Genomic DNA, 17,343 nt, shown 5'->3' with positions numbered 1-17,343 from the left:
TTTTTTAAAAAAAGGCACAATTTACACACATCAGCCCTGATATTCAGGCCATGCCTGAGACAACCCCCACCCCCACCCCCATCACAAACACTCAGATGTTCTTTGGAAAAGCAGGTCCCTGGGCCCAGCCCACAGCTGCTGAGTCAGAGCCTCTCATGGTTCATCGAGGTAAAATTCACATAGCATAAAATTAACCATTGACCCTTTGGAGTATAGAGGTCAGTGGCGTTTCGTGCATTCTCAGTGTTGTGCAGCCATCACCTCTGTCTGGTTCCAGAACATTTTCATCAGCCCACAAGGTAACCCCATACCCCTTAAGCAGCCACCCCTCCTCATTCTCCCTGCAACCCCAGCCCCTGGAAACCACTGGTCTGCTTTCTGTCTCCATGGACTCACCAGTGGGTATTTTGGATGAAATGAACCAATCAATATGTGATCTTTTGTGTCTCTTTTCACTTAATGTTTTTAGGAGTCATTCACGTTGGAGCAGGTATCAGAACTTCGTTCTTTTGATGGCTGGATAATATTCCATTGTATGTAGGTACCAGATTTATCTGTTAGTCAGTTGATGGAGCGTTTGGGTCATTTCCATATTTGTGGCTGTTCTGAACAGAACAGAGCTGCTTTGAACATTTGTGAATGAGTTTTTGTTTGAGTACTTGTTTTCAGCTCTTTGGGGTTTATACCTAGGAGCAGAATTACTGGGTCATTGGTAACTCTGTGTTTAAGGTTTAAAGGAACTGCTCCACTATTTTCTAGGGCAGCTTGCGCCATTCCTGCCAGAAATGCAGAAGGGTTCCAGTTTCTCCACATCCTCACTGACACTTGTTGTTGTTATTGCCAACCTAGTGAATACAAAGTGAAGCTTTGTTCTAAACTTCTCCAGGTGGTCCTTCTGGGCGCTCAAGCCATATGCTGGAGAGCTCATTCTACAGTGGGTTAAGTGATGGTCCAGTTCTCAAGGGCCATGGGATTTGGGACTTGGTCAAACAGTGCTTTTGTTGGGCTGGTGAAACCTAGCAGAGAATTGGCGTTGTTCCTGTATGTATGATTAAGAGGTTGGATTTTTTTTTTTCACTCATCTTACTGTCTTAGTCCATTTGGGCTGCCACGAAATACAACAGAGAGTGGCCTGTAAACAACAGAGGTTTATGTCACATGATTCTGGAGGCTGGAAGTCCAATAGCAAGGTGCCAGCATGGCCACCTTCTGTGAGGGCCCACTGCCTCGTGCATTGCTAGTGCCTTCTCGTCGTGTCCTCACATGGCAGGAGGAATGAGGGGCTTGTGGGACCTCTTTGATAAGGGCACTAATCACGTTCCCGAGACCCCCACCCACCCTCATGACCTAAACACCTCCCACAGCCCCTGCCTACCAATCTTAACCAATTTGGGGGTTAAGATTTCAACATAAGTATTTGGGAATGGGGCAAGTATAGAACATTTAGCATGTAGCACTTACTCTTTCCTCTTTAGTAAAGGGAGCTGAGTGAATAGGGGTGGCTTGCTCTCAGCTTGCCCTGGAAAGGCCAGATCAGTGCAGATGGCCCGCCTGCACCCCGGGTGAGGTCCCCCACCCCTGTGCCCCATGGGCGAGTTTCAGCAAAGCACCTCAACCTGCAGCTTGGGGCTTCGCCTGGAGGGCCTGTCCTGGCATGAACTGGCTTTGAATTCTTCTGTTTTAATAAAATGTCCTGTGAAGTTTTGCATTCTACTGCATAGCATAGCTGGACCTGACTTGATTTTTTGAATTAGGGGGTATTACCCCAGATAGTGGGCTTCCCTGGTAGCTCAGACGGTAAAACATCTGCCTACAACGCGGGAGACCTGGGTTCGATCCCTGGGTTGGGAAGATCCCCTGGAGAAGGAAATGGCAACCCACTCCAATATTCTTGCCTGGAAAATCCCACGGACTGAGGATCCTGGTAGGCTACAGTCCATGGGGTTGCGAAGAGTTGGACACAACTGAGCGACTTCACTGACTGACTGACTGACCCCAGTAGTTAAGTGTATCTCAGGAACGTGTCAGGTTAATCCCGTGGCTCTGAGGATGAAGATGATAAACTGGGGTTAGTGTACAGAGGCGTGTCAGGGTGGGAGCTGCAGCAGGAGTGCTTTATGAAAGAAATAGTATTCCTCTCTAACAATGAGGATTTTGTTTCCCTCTTGCGGAATTTCCTCAAATTTAATCTCTGCGGTGGAAAACAACTTTTAAACGATACATTTATCCACAAGGAAATGGAGCAAGGTCCTACTGTTACTCCCTGGGCCACTTCAAGACAGCTCCAGGGCAGCAGTCCAGCACTCACGGCCTCCTTAGGTCAGCGGTTCTCAGCCTCGGTCACGTGTTACCACCTTCTGGCAAACTTGAAGCACTGTTGTCTAATAGGTTTTGGTGAAACCCAAGTATTTGTGTTATTTAAAGCTCCCTCAGGTGGTTTTGATGTGCAGACAGGACTGAGAACTGCTGACAGACAGAACTGAGAACTCACGCATGGGGCATGATGGTGCAAAAAGCAGACGCTTGCCCTTGCCCTCGGAGAGATTACTGTCTTGATTGGGGAGGCCCATTCCTTAATCACATAATTAATTGCAACTGTGATAAGGACTGTTACAACACTTGCTTTTCTGGAGAGTCAAAGAAGTCTGACTGAAGCTGTACTCTGAAAGCTAACTAGACATTAATGAGCGGGGAGCTAGGAGAAGAGCATCCTATTGAAATGGACCAGCATGTGCAAAGGCCCTGGGGTAGGAAAGAGCTTGGAGTGTATGAAAACCTGAAAGACAAACTGGATGGGGTTGTGCACAAAGAGATAGGAGTCCTGAGGAGGTTGGAGAGTGGATGGAGGCCTGCCATCCACTGTCGATCTACTATGAGTCCTCTGATACACTCTCAGTGTTTGAGCTGCTATACGGTCAAGCTTCTGTGTTCTGGAATAACTTAGAGCATCAGGGCCTGATAAAGTGGCCACATGTCTCTCATAATGGTCTGGGCAGGAACCCCCTCTCCTAGTCCTGTGAATTATTCTTTCTGCAACCTCCATGGAGGTAGGAGTGAGGCATCAACAGAGGAGGAGAGCTGTCTGGAGAGAGAATGGGAATTTTCACTGCATCAGAGAAGCTTCTAGGCCTCCCTGGCTGTGGATGGGATGTGTCTCACTTGAAAATTAGATCTTCTACAATGTCACCATCATCTCTATGCTAGAGAACTCATTGACAGGATGGGTGGCCCTTAAGCGACTGGAGCCTGAGATTTCTCACTGCATTGATTACGCTCCACCCTGTTTCTTAGATGTTCTCATATTAAATTTACAGATTGAATTCCTCCTCTTCCTCCTCAATTTCTTTCTCCTCCCCCCTCCTGGTTTCCTCTTGTAAAAATCTGTGCCAATTTCTGATTTCTTGTGGGTGGCCTGGAGGGCATTCTTTACACCTCATTGGGCCCTGCTTCCCATTTCAGAAGCTCCACAGTTATCTCCTCTGTCCTCTCCCCTCTCCCGGCTGCACCCTGCTCCTGGCCCAGAGGGATGGGAGCAGTTCTTTTCAACTGCTTTGTGGCCGACGGGGACCCTTCCTTTTTGGTTTGAGCCTCTTGATAGCCATCTAAAATGTTCATGTCTCGTATTAGATTTTTCCCTCCCAAAACTCTTAAATCTTCATTCTCTCCATCACTGTAACAACAGAGTGGTCAGTAAGGCAACATTAGTCACCACTGTGTGCAGAAGGGAAGTTGAAGCCCTGAGAGCCGTGTGAGGGCAAGGGGAATAGTCTGGCCTTGCTTGATGGCTGGGTGCCTGTTGGTCCCTGGAAAGTCACAGAGCCTTCCTAGGCTGCATTCTCATTGGTTGTGTGGAAAAGAGCTAAGATTTCCATTCCTGATATTGGGAAAGATTGAGGGCAGGAGGAGAAGGGGACGACAGAGGATGAAATGGTTGGATGGCATCACCGACTCTATGGACATGAGTTTGGGTGGACTCCGGGAGTTGGTGATGGACAGGGAGGCCTGGCGTGCTGCGGTTCATGGTCGCAAAGAGTCGGACACGACTGAGTGACTGAACTGAACTGAAGGTGGTGCAGTGCTAAAGAGGAAGGGCTTCCCAGCTTCCCATTCTGGCTCCAACGCTCAGGTCTGGGACAAGTCTGGGATGAACCAGCAGGCCTCCGTCTCCTCACCTGTGACCCGGTGGTACAGCAGTGACCCTGCAGGAGTGTTTTCAATATTCGGGCACGTCCGGGAAGGCCCAGCAGCAAGGCATTTCCTGTGTCCTTCAGGATGTGGTAGTTGTTTCAGCTCCTCTACCTTCTGGAACTCGGCTGTTTGTCAGAGAGCCCCAGCCATGAGTGGTGGAGCTGGAACTGGAATCTGAGTCCGCTGGCTGCCGGCCCACAGCCCCTTGGGTGGAGCCCTCTGTAAGTCCCATCCAGAGAGGGTGGACCTGGGTCCAACGAGCTGTGACTCAGTGACGGTCAGCCCTGGTGCGGTGGGACTGCCCTCTGGGAACTCTGAGCATAGCGGTGGGAATCTGTGAGGGTGCAGGAAACTGAGTCATTGGGAACCCTGCGCTCTTGCAAAGCTGCCCTGAAGCCCCCATTGTTGTTATTGTTATTGTTGTTGAGTCGCTAAGTCCTGTGTCTGAGTCTTTGCGATGCCATGAACTGCAGCCTGCCCGGTCTCCCTGTCCTTCATTGTCTTCCAGAGTTTGCTCAGATTCACGTCCATTGAGTCGGTGATGCTATCTAACCATCTCGTCCTCTTCCACCCTCTTTTCCTTTTGCCTTCAGTCTTTCTCAGCATCAGGATCTTTTCCAATGAGTCAGCTCTTCACATCAGGTGGCCAAAGTATTCAGCAACAATCCTTCTATGAATATTCAGAATTGATTTGCTTTAGGATTGACTGGTTTGATCTCTTTGCAGTCCAAGGGACTCCCAAGCATCTTCTCCAGTACCACAATTTGAAAGCATCAGTTCTCTGGTGCTCAGTCTTCTTTATGGTCCAACTCCAAAATCACTGCAGATTGGTGACTGCAGACATGAAATTAAAAGATGCTTGCTTTTTGGAAGAGAAGCTATGACCAACTCTAGACAGCGTGTTAAAAAGCAGAGACATTACTTTGCCGACAAAGGTCCATATAGTCAAAGCTATGGGTTTTCCTGTAGTCATGTATGGATGTGAGAGTTGGACCATAAAGAAAGCTGAGCGCTGAAGAACTGATACTTTTGAACTGTGATGTTGGAAAAGACTTGAGAGTCCCTTGGACTGCAAGGAGATAAAACCAGTCAAGTCCTAAAGGAAATCAGTCCTGAATATTCATTGGAAGAACTGATGCTGAAGCTGAAGCTCCAGTATTTTGGCCACCTGATGTGAAGAAGTAACTCATTGGAAAAGACCCCAATGCTGGGAAAGATTAAAGGCAGGAGGAGAAGCGGACGACAGAGGATGAGATGGTTGGATGGCATCACCGACTTGATGAACATGAGCTTGAGCAAGCTCTGGGAGTTGGTGATGGACAGGGAGGCCTGGTGTGCTATAGTCCATCGGGTCACAAAGAGTCGGACACGACTGGGATTGATCTACTACTCACATCCATACATGACTACTGGAAAAACCAGTGACTATACGGACCTTTGTTGGCAAAATGATGTCTCTGCTTTTTAGCCCCCATACCACCTCCGGAAATGGTGTCATGGCTTCCTGTTGATTTCCATGCTGAGAGAGGAGCTGGAACTGTCTTTACTCACTGGTGTATGATAGTAACGTTCCACTTATCCGGGGCCAGTTGGGAACTGGGAAATGTGCTCAATACGAGACCTACGCTCTTGCTGATATCCCAGCAAAGAAGGCACTGCTAACTCCATTTTGTGGAAGGTTCAAGCCAGTGAGGGGCGGGTCCAGATTTGAACCCAGGTCTGCTTGGCCCCAGTCTTCCCGGGTATCTCAGCTGGTTAAGAATCCTCCTTCAATGCAGAAGACCCCAGTTTGATTCTTGGGTCAGGAAGATCCGCTGGAGAAGGGATAGGCTACCCACTCCAGTATTCTTGGGCTTCCCTGGTGGCTCAGCTGGTAAAGCATCTGCCTGCAATGCAGGAGACCTGGGTTCGATCCCTGGGCTGGGAAGATCCCCTGGAAAAGGGAAAGGGTAGCCACTCCAGTATTCTGACCTGGAGAATTCCATGGACTACAGTCCGTGGGGTTGCAAAGAGTCGGACACAACTGAACAACTGAACTGAACTGCTTGGCCCCAAAGCTCATGCTCTCTGCATGATAGTGACCTTCCATACAGTAGCATTCACCACGCAGCTTAGAATGTTCATTCATATCCCAAAACCCACACCCACTATCTGCCTGTGTCAGCATTGACCAACTGATTTTCACCAGTGGTCAAACTGGATTTGGCCAAGTTACCACTGTTGAAGAGAAAAATAGGTGAATCCCAAAACTTGCTGTAAACTGAGAGGGTGGGCACTGTGGCCCCTGTGTTGGATGCCTTGTGCCAACTTAGGAAGAAAGAAAATTAGCAGACACGCATCTGTCTTTCTTTCCAGGCTTGCCCTAGGTAACTTCTTGGGCACTTTTGGAAAAACCTGCATGCCCTGAAAACCACAGCAGTGGAAGCGTGGAGTGAGGTCAAGAACCGATTCGATCCCCATTAAGAGCCTCCTTTCATAGCTAGAACATGCCATGTTCTTTCTGTCACAGGATCTTGGCACAGGCTGTTCATCCTGCCTACAGCACCTTTTCTTTCTGTCTTTTCCCTCCTGCTTTCCCTATTTTGCTTCACTAATTTATTCTTAGGGCTCAGATTAAAGATCAATTCTTTGCGAATTCACCACTGACCCTTTCCCGTGCTAGATCTGCCTCTGATATATACTGTTACGACGGTCATCATGCTTTCTTCAGAGCACACTGCTATTATAGTTCTTCCTAATATTTGATGTTGGTTCCCCCACTAGAGGATAAGTTCCATGAAGCTAGGGATGACATCAGTCTCAACTGTTGTATGCCTAGTGCTTTAACTTGCCTGCTCTGTACCAGGCACTCAGTCAACAATGGATAGACCACTGGATGGTTGGATAGGTGGATGGAACTAGTTAACTTCATTTCCTTTCCCTTAATTCCAGCCAATATACTCTTCTTACAGGCAGGGGAGATTGGGATCGCCTGTTTATATGTCTCCCTTGTGTCTCTTTGAAGAAGAACCCATTTTGAGATCATTAGAATGTAACCCAGCACCTGATATATAAAAGTTGGTGGTGTGGTTGTTTAAGCTAATCTTGCCTTTGAGACTGGATCCCAGGGCTTCTGCTCCTGTGGGGGAGCTTGGAGAGTTGTTGTCCCATGTTGAGAGTAAGGATGGCACACTTCTTCATGAAACCTGAGCGGGGTCCATCCCTGCTTCCCAGCTTATTCTCTGGTTTAGCTTCTTGGTAAGGTCTGCTGTGGAAGTTGCCCAGTTACTCTATTGACTTATTTATACACAAATAGTTATTCCCATAACCTTCTCTTCACCAACGTTCAGAGATAATGATAGACAATCTTTATAGCATCACAGACGTCACTTCAAAAGCATTCTCTTGCTATAGGAATGTTTATGATGTGCTTATCGCTAGAATTTCATGAGCAACAAACTCCCAAATTGCAGATGATTTAGCATTTGAAGCGGGGAGTGAGAGCGTATATGTGTATGCATTAAAAAAAAAAAGACTTTAAAAAGGGAAGTTTTTCTTCTGCAGAGATATCTTCTTCTAAAGTTTAAAATAAGAACTACTTAAAAGCTGCAAGTTTAGAGGAATGAGCACTTTCTCTTAAGCATTCAAATGGGGGAAAATGACTTGTAATCTCTCCCTCAAGTATTAAGGCAATAGGCATTTAAAGGCTTTTTTGGGAGCTGGCTGTCACAGACAAAAGATTTCTCAATTTAAAAAAAAAATCATTTTTATAGCGTTAAATAGTAGGAATGAGCAGCAGCAGCCCTCTTGACATTTTGGAAATGATTTATTTTCTGAAACGTCTCAGTCCATTTTAATAGATGACACTTTGTTCTTCAATTCTGGGTGGTCGTTTTGGCTGGGGTTGCCATAGTTACGGTTAGACGTTCAAGGTAGAGCAGGACAGGGCTCCAGGCACAACTTCTGACTAGGTTCCCATGAACCCAGTGAATTGGTGCCACCACCTCTGAAGAGACACCCCAACGCCGCACTTTCCCAACATCTGTGTCATAACTCTTGCTTCTTGGAGAGAGATTCTCTGAGCAATCTGTACTGTAGTCTAGAGGGTGAGTTTGACATCATTTTATTTCTAGCGACTCTCTCTCAACCAAGAGCTCAGCCAGCCGTCTTAGGAAAGTCACAGCTTGTGTAAACGTTTCCTGTAGTGGTGTTTCTCAGCCGTGGTGTGTGGAATGGTACTGGTCTGCAAACTGTTGACCAGATCAGTACAGAAATTGAGAGTAAGCCCTGAGATGCTTCCATGCCGATTTGACCAAGTAAGCTGTTGAATCATTAGAAGAAGGCTTGTACTTTGTATGAATATCTTTGTCACTTCATTTTTCTACCCCTTCCTTTATCTTATATTTTATAAAAGTATTCATCTGTGATGGATTGGAAATTAAAGAACTGGTCCTTCATCACATATAGGTTGAGAAGCCCTGTACTGTGGCGCTTTTTTGTAAGTTGTCTCCGCCCCCTGTGGGACAGGTAGGCTGTTGAATGAATTTGGGGAAATTGCAGCACTTACCAAATTATCTTGTAATGAAACACATGTACGTCTCTTCTCTGTCTTGCTAGGCTGTTGTTGCTTGAGAGCAGGGGCTGCGTCTAATTCATCTTTGTAGCCTCGCTCCTTAGATCCCTGCCTGGCACAGTGGAGGGCGTGGGAAACATCCATCCCGTGCATGTCTGCTCCCTAGTGACATGAAAGTGGGTGAGCTCCCTCGGCTTCTGGATAGTGTCCTCGGCACGCTGGTGATGGAGAGCTGGGAACAAGCGATGGAGTGACTCTCTCTTCTCTTTTTCCCACAGAATCAGGCCTCCTCTCCCCACCTGCCCAGCAGCATGAGAGCAGCATGACTGGCCGGCCGCAGGAGAAGCCTCCAGAGCCAGGCCCCCATCTCAACCATCTGCTGCAGAAGTCAAGGTGAGTTTGCTCTCCTACTCCTGGAAGGTGTATGCATTTTTCATTTGAACTAATTTGCTATGATTTTGTAATCACTTGCCATGTACTGGAAAAATAGTGTTTGCTGGGATGTGGGTAGACTGAAAAGGTGCATGTCAGCCTATTGGGGCAAAATGTCTTTGTTTCGGTTAATGGAGAACCCAGTGATGAAGCAGAAAGGACACGGAATTGAGTTTCTGGGGACTGAAGCTGTCATTACTCCTCCACTACCTTCTGAATCTGGGGCCTTGGACAGGTCTTTTAGGGATCAGGTGTTTTGGGCTTCCCTGATGGCTCTGTGGTAAAGAATCTGCCTGCTAATGGAGGAGACTCAAGTTTGATCCCTGGGTCAGGAAGACCCCCTGGAGGGGAGCTTGGCAACCCACTCTAGTATTCTTGCCTGGGAAATCCCATGGACAGAGGCGCCTGGCGGCTACAGCCTATGGAATCACAGGAGTCGGATATGACTGAGTGACTAAACAACAACCGCATCCAGGACTCTGGGGGTGAAGGGATCTCTGGAATAGGGTAGAACTGGGTGGATGGCCTGGGACTCGCAGAATGCCCTACACGGAGTCTCCTTTCCCACGCAGGGTCAAAAGGGGCCTTAGAAGGGGCCAATTCTTGGCCAGTGTTGAACAGTGAATTGTTAGAAAATTCCTACTAATATTGGGACAAATACTTCCTCTCTGCAATTTCTGTCTTTTCTCCTCTGTTCTGCTACGTGGAGCCCGAAAGACTGGGCTTTCAAAGTCTCTTCCACATGACCCTCTTTGAATTTGATGATGACTGTCATGACTCTGCTTTTCTTGAAGAGAAAATTCTCTCTGGAGACTGATGTCACTCACCTTGTTCTCTTGTGCCCTCCATGTTAGAAGGGACTTCATCACCTCCAGTTTGGTCCTGCCAGTTGCCCACCTGACCTGTACCTTCCTCAACACAGACTCCATTCTCCATTCATTCTTCAGGACATATTAAGTTCCTCCTTTGTGACAGTCACTGTACTAGACCCTGGAGATATATCAGTGAGCAAAAAAGACAGGGTCTTTGTCTCTTTTAAGACAAAACAGGTATAGATCCTTGGAAAGATTTTGAAATAAGCCCTGAACCATTTCTGCATGCTCCTTTTAAATATTGTATGTTTTCAAGTTTTTTCTTAAATGTTTCGTGAGTGCTTGAAAAAGTGTGTACTCTCCAATTATTAGCTATTTAGTAGTTTTCTATATATGATCATTAAAATAATATAGTTCACTGTGCTATTCAAATTATATGTATTATGTCCTTTTCTGTTTTTATCTGTCTTTCAATTATTAAGAGACCTGTTAAAAATCCCCTGTTGGATTTGTCCATTTCTCCTTGTACTGCCAAAAAATTTGCTTTGTATATTTTAGGGCAGTGCTGTTTGACACATAGATACTTAGAACAGGTATATCTAATTGATGAATAGGGATTCATTTCTACCATCTTTATATACTTTCAGTTTTTTCTACTGTTTCTTTTTAATTGAGATTTTTTTCCTTCCTCATTCCATCTTCTGTCTTCTTATTTGGAACTTATGTGCTCTGTGTCTGTTCTTTCAATGTTTAGCCCATCTATTTTAATAGGCATACTTAACAAAGTATAAAATGTCTTTACCTTCCTGCCCCAAAATTCAAGAATCATAAACTGGTTTAATTCTAACCACTGCTTCTTCCGACTTAGGTACAATTATTATCCTAGGTTTTCTTTCTATTCTATTTTACCCCCTGCAAGTTAGACATCATTGTTTTTATACGTGTATGTATAGATGTACTCATATTCTTTTCTCACCATTCTTTCATGAGATCATTTTCCTTCTGCCTAAAATAAATCCATTTGAATTATCTTTTAGTGAGAATCTATTGGTAGTAAACTTTCAAGTTGTTTTTGTTTTGTTTCCGCTTGGTTTTTGTTGACATGAAGCTGTCTTTATTTTGCTCTCAGTTTTGAGAGGTAACTTTATTGGAATATGTTCTCTTCTGTCACTGAAACCCTTATTCCACTGCCTCTGGCTCTCAGTGTTACTGAGAAGTTGGCTGTCAGTCTAGTTACTGTTCCTTTATAAGTGACCTGGCATTTCTCTCTAGTTAACGTTGAAGATGTTGCTGTTCTCTTTGGTGTTCTGCTACTTCTTTTTTATATATTTAGGTGTCAGTTTCTCTGTCTTTATTCTGGGTTTCATTGGGATTCCTACTGCTAAACATGGGTGACTTTCCACAATTCTGGAAAATTCTCACTCTTCATTCTTTGAATATTGACTCTTTTCCATTCTCTCTGATACTTCTCTTTGTAACTCCAGTTAGGCATGTGGTGGACTTTCTCATTCTGTTCTCTGTATCTCTCAGCCTCTATTCCATGCTTTTTACCTCTTTGTCCCTCTGTGCTGAACTCTGAATAATGTCTTCAAACGTGTCTTCCATTTAATTTATTCTGTGTCTCAAATGCTCTTTAATCTATACATTGAAATTTTTCCATTCAGCTTTTTTATTTATCATTTCTATTAGTTCTGGTCCACTATTTTTTAAGTATTTATTTGGCTGTATCAGGTCTTAGTTGTGGCACATGGGCTTCTCCCCAGTGGTGGTGCACAGGTCCAGTAGTTGTGGCTCAGGGTCTTAGTTGTTCTAAAGCATGTGGGATCTTAATTCCCTGACCAGGGATCAAACTCATGTCCCCTGCATTGGAAGGCAGGTTCTTAACCAGTGGACCACCAGGGAAGTCACCTGGTCCATTCTTTTTTAAATCTGCTTGGTGAGTTTATGACCTCTCATTTCTTGCTTATATTTACAAACTTCTTTCTTTCTTTACTACATTGAAGTTCCTATTTAGACATTGTAGAATTTCACGTCTGGTAATTGCAGAATCTGAATTCTTTGCAGGTCTGGTTCTGCTGTCTGTTGCTTCTGCTGGCCAGGACTCATAGTGCCATGTTTCCTTGTTGTTGTTAGTTTCTCTGAGCTCTTCATTTTCCTTATTTTCCTTTGAGAAGTATTTGAGGGATGGGTTGAAGTTGGTTTTTCCAGAGAGGTTTTGCATTAACTTCTGCTGGTTGTCTTGGGGCACTCTCAAATAAAAAATCACTTTAAATTCATTTTCTACCCAGAACTTGAATTCAGACTGCAAACCTGTGTGAGGTCCAGCTTATGAGTTCAGTTTTCTACCCAGCCCAAGGTCAGGTTTCCTTGTGGTCTCCTTTTGGGTTGTGGGGCTATTTCTTGTTCATTGAAGGTGGGAGCCTTTTGGAGTCCCAATTGTTTGTAGGACCTGAGATATTTCTCCTGTTTGCTGAGCCATGTGCAGTTCTCATGGGAAACTTAGAATCCATAGGATGTGGCAGGAACCCATAGAGCAAAAGCCAGCTTTGCTGTTCTCTTACATCCCAAGGTTCCTGCTTTTGGTCTTTGAAGAATCCTTCCATTTTTACCAGTTCAGTAGTGTGCTTACAATTTTTCTATTTTCTATTTTAAATAGGACATTAGTTGTTTCAGTTGAGAAGGTCAAGTAGGGTATCTGGTGGGCCATATTGCCAGAAGGACTGTCTTCTTTCTTCTCCACTATAGCCTGTGGGGCAAGAATTGCTATTCCTTGTTCACAGAAGGCTCAGAAAGGACATGTAACGGGCTGCAGGCACATAGGTCTAGCTGGTGAGGGACTCGGAAGGAGTATATCCCTCCCCACCCCCCTTCCCTACCTTTTCTCTCCCCAAAATAACTGTTGACCATTTTTCAGGAGTAGCTTTATGCTCTCAAAGAATACAAGTTCCTACCAGAATGCTTTAAATAGCTGAACAGCTTTGTAAAATTTGTTTATGAATCTATTGTTTATCTTCCTCGAGAGAGGAAATGGCTTCTGCATTTTTGGTGGCTTGTTTCTCCCGTGGTCACCAGCAACCTTCCTGCTTCGTTCCCACTTGGCAAAGGCCTCCTAGACCCACAGCCAGATCCCGTGTGCACCTCGTCTAGACCCCAACTTCCTCTCATCCGCGTGCCCTCTCTCCTTCTAGTGTCTTCCCCTCCCCGTGCCTCTTTTCCACACACCCCCATCCCCATCCTTCCTGCTCTTAGTTTTCCTGTCTTCTCTTGGTGAGCCTTTCATCAGAGGGGAGACCACAGATCAGGGTGCTTAGACGTTATGGGCTTGAACCCAGCTCTGCCACGTCCTAGCTTCACCTCTCAGCGCTTCAGTTTCTTCATCTGCAACATGGGGACCACAGACAGAGCGGTTCAAGGACTAAATGAGATGACGTGTGTATACAGAGCTCGTAACAAGAGCTTACAGTCTATCACAGGCACTCAACCCATGGTAGTCAATATCATTGTGACTGAGAAGAGACCCCTTCCGGGCTCACGCTTTTGTTCAGTGGAGGCAGAAATCTAGGGTCAATGTAAGATTCCCAGCCTCACTGGGGTATGTTTTTTAAAATAATAATAATAATAATAATAATCTGAGGGAAAACAAAACACATCGGTCTAGCCAGTGTGCATCAGCTATAAACCATGAGTTCTAGAAATGGTCATTTCTAGAAATGGAACGCTTCAGCATCTTGGCCCTCCCTCCAGGTTGTTTTCTCTGTCATGGAACCATGAAGGGGCTGGAGTCTCGTGACCCCACTTGCTGGGGAATTTTTCCCTTGTGGAGCCCCAGTCCCTCAGTCAGTGGACGGCACACCCACTCTGCTAGACATCTGTCCAGAAGAGGCAGGATGGGTAGTCTTCATTGTTCATTTTACGTCCATCCTTACAGCTTACATGACTACTTTTTATTTCACACTCCCTTTTCATAAGTCAGTGACTTTATATCATGCTTAGATTTGTGTCACTTCCTGATTCGGTATCTATCAAGCAACAGTGTTTTAGCACCAGCTATTTGTAGTAACTCTGGGGTTTGTACAGTGGGCAAATGTTATGAAAAATGCAGAGTTGCTTGAGACGCAAAAACTCTTCTGAGAAATAGCCTATTCATTTAAAAGACTTTATGACCAAAAAAATGCATAAAGGGAAAAACGCCTTCCAAAGATTAAGTGCCAGGTATTCAGAGTAGGTTTTCAAGGGGGACAGCCTTGTGTCCTCGACTGGGTGGGGAAGGCTTTCTGGGGAAGGCTAGGGAAAAGATTGGAGCTGGCCCCTGGGGAAAGGTAGGGTGAGGTGGCTAGAAAAGGAACCTGGTACACGGTCGATGTAGAAGTAGTGTGAACTGAGGTTTAGAGATGGGCGTTCTCTGGAACCAGTGAGACCCAATGCTGTGCTTCTAGCCCCACAGATGGCCTCCGTGACCCATCTTAGAAAGCCACGTCCATTAGCATACCAAGCTCCCTGACAAGTCCTGGAATTAATGTTTGTGTTTCACCGGGTTTCCTGTGTTTAATCACTCATGGCCAGTGAACATGATGGTCTTGAATGGATATGCATTTGCCTTTTTGCCTGTCTATAAAGGCTGCCAACTCACTTTTGTAAAACAGGGATTGGTGACTTTAAATATTCAGTCTCTGAGGATCAAAACATTATTTGGAGTCAACTACTTATCTTCTTTCTCTGAGTATGGCTCAAATATCTAGGACAATGGGGGTTTCTAGGTGCCTGAGCATTGATGTTGCTGCACTCGGGATGGGGGCTGGCTCCCAAGAAGATGTCCACCGACGTTCTCGACCTAGCTGAGGGGCCAGGCCAACCCCACTCCATCTCCACCCAGCCTACAAACCTCAAAGTTTATTAACAGCCTCTCTCCAGATAATGATTCATGCTTCCTGTCCCTCCTCTGTTTTAGTTACTCAGGGCTGTGAGCCAAGATTGATTACTTACACCATCCAGCTGGCCTTGCCCATGGGGAGCTCAACTGGTAGATTAAATACTCTTCATTGGTTGACTTCACCTTGTCAGCAGAGCCCATACAGTCATACCAGGGTTTTTCCTAGACGCAGATGTGGAAACCCTTTCCAGAACCAGGAAGTCGTGACACATCACGTATGGGAGTATGTGAGGAGTTTGGGGGCTGAGGTTATGATGGTAGAGACGCAAGAGGTGCTCCGGGCACAGGACGCATATGCTGCCATGGCCTCATAGAAGCCAATGGAAATGGGTTCTCGGTTGAGTCTGTAAGTGCCTCTGTGGAGGCTGACCATCCTCTCCTCTGTTGGGTGGCTTTGGTTCTAAAACTATTTTAATAATCTGTATTATACTAGTCATATAGATTATTCTATTTTTTAATACTTATGTTATTGTATTTTTCCTCTTTTGGCAGTGCCTCATGGCATGTGGGATCTTAGTTCCCCAACCAGGGATTAAACCCATGCCCCCTACAGTGGAAACACAGAGTCTTAACCACTGGACCACCAGGGAAGTCCCTAGATTATTCTATTTAAAAAAAATTAAAACACTCCAGCTGGAGCTTCAGTCTGCTCTGATAACCTCTCCCACTCACTCACTTTCCTTTTCCAAAATACAGCAGAACTGAGACAGGCATCCAGGTGTCCTGACTCCTAGCGCTCCCCGCCCACCCAGGGAGCCAGAGTTTTTAAGGATCAGGTGTCAGTGGTAGAAAACCCTACTGCTTCAATATTCTGCCTCAAGGTTGCTGGGTGTCCCCTAGACAGGCAGGGTCTGGAAGGTTCTCCCAGCTGAGCCCTTGCTGGTCGCAGGCAGTGGGAGCTTCTTGCAGCCCATCAGGTCTAGCCTCTTCATTCTGCAGAAGCTGAGTCTGAGATGCAGGGAGGGGAAGTCATTTGCCCAACAAGGTCACAGGGCCAGTCTCCTTTTCTGTTTGGCCCGGGTTATCTTTATATTGGGTTTGCATTTCCTGAATACGCAGCAACTGGGTGGGGGGTGGGGGCGGAGGGCAGGGGAAGTGGGCTTAGAAGAACCCCTTCTGAGAATGTTTAAATTTCCTGTGAGTGTCCCATGAAGAAGCAGATAATCTGTGTGCACATGATCCAGAGGAGGGGGGAGGCTTGGTTCTGGTCCAGAAGTCAGAGAGTGGAGGGAGAAGGAGGAGGACTAGCGGGAGAGACAGAGAGCCTGTGCTGCTGTCATCGGTGGAGTAGAAATAAACGGGGGTTTGTTCCTCTGCACTTCCATGATGCCTTCTTCTTTATGTTTTGGGAACACTCAAGTCATATGGAGGCTCTTGTTGGTCGTGTGTGGTTCTGAGGGCTTCTTTGGCCGATGACGAGGGGCCTCCGCTCTTTCTCCCTCAGGTTGGCGTCTTCCTGGCATGTGTGATCTTTTGGAACTCTCTTCCTCCTTTGGAGCTTCCATAGTTTAGCTCAAAACTCACAGAAAAACAACAGGTCTAGGACTGTTCCCCAAATAAATGTCAAGGGTTGGCCTCCTTTCCCCCCTAACTTCTGGGAGGCTGGCATGGACTCTGAGGGACTTGGAGCTTCCACTAGAAAGGGTCTTGTTCACCCATCACGTGAGGTGGCAGATGTGGGCACCAAGGCCTGCTTGCCTGGGCCAGCCCTGCCAGACAGCGTGTCCCACGTCCCTTAAAGGGGACCGTTGTTTGAGAGGCCAGGAGGCTGTAACTGCAAGTAAGGAAATATCAGATATGGACACAGTTACTGCCAATTTCCTGGAATCTGAGAGCTGGAGCCCTCCTTGAAACAGGAAAGGAAGTAGATTATCTCCTTATTAGGCATGGTGGAGGGAATGAAATGTCTCTTTCCGGGTAACTGGGGCGGCACCCCTTTCAACTTCTTGCTTTAATGATAGCCATTAATATCCCTCAGCTTGAGGTGGCCACTCAAGGGTTACCTGTCTTTCCTTCTCCTGGAGTCTGAGCAGTCTGTGAGCCAGACAGCCAGAGAGCAAAACACCTTCTCAGTTACCGGTAGCTTCGCTGCAGAGCTCGGCCTGACCCACGACCATGCAGAGTCCCTCTCAGGCACTGCCGAGCCGCACTGACCCGTGGAGATCTGCAGGCCTCTCTTGCAGGGACCCACCTGCCCCAGAAGCATCCTTCATCAATGAGCAAGTCATGTGGGCCTGTGCGCCCCTTGCTTCTTCCTCTGCCTGGTGAACAGTGTACTAAATGGACATTAACCTTTCCACGGCCACTCTGGATCTTCCCTGGGGATAAAGGTGCATGTTCTCAGATGTGGTGGTGCTTTCAGGGGGGTGTTAGGGGAAGAGAGGTTACCTGTCACTACACCAGAGGGGCCCACACGGCTGTGGTTTTTC

At 46.3% G+C, this 17,343-nt stretch overlaps 1 protein-coding gene and 1 non-coding gene across 11 annotated transcripts in view; both read left to right on the top strand.

Annotated features, from left to right (window-relative positions):
• Nucleotides 1-17,343, top strand: part of TRERF1 (transcriptional regulating factor 1) — a 206,396-nt gene that overhangs the window by 131,748 nt on the left and 57,305 nt on the right. For all 10 annotated transcript variants that reach the window (XM_061146710.1, XM_061146713.1, XM_061146709.1 and 7 more), the window contains one exon: nucleotides 9,019-9,133. The gene's annotated coding sequence lies outside the window, so the exon portion shown is untranslated. The remainder of the gene's footprint in view (nucleotides 1-9,018; nucleotides 9,134-17,343) is intronic.
• Nucleotides 6,044-6,115, top strand: TRNAC-GCA (transfer RNA cysteine (anticodon GCA)). Its single transcript has one exon. It is a non-coding gene; the product is annotated as a tRNA-Cys (tRNA).

This window comes from Dama dama, chromosome 7 (genome assembly GCF_033118175.1).
Source record: "Dama dama isolate Ldn47 chromosome 7, ASM3311817v1, whole genome shotgun sequence".
Lineage (NCBI taxonomy): Eukaryota > Metazoa > Chordata > Mammalia > Artiodactyla > Cervidae > Dama > Dama dama.
The sequence above is the reverse complement of the archived record's forward strand: the minus strand, read 5'-3'. Positions and strand labels throughout refer to the sequence as shown.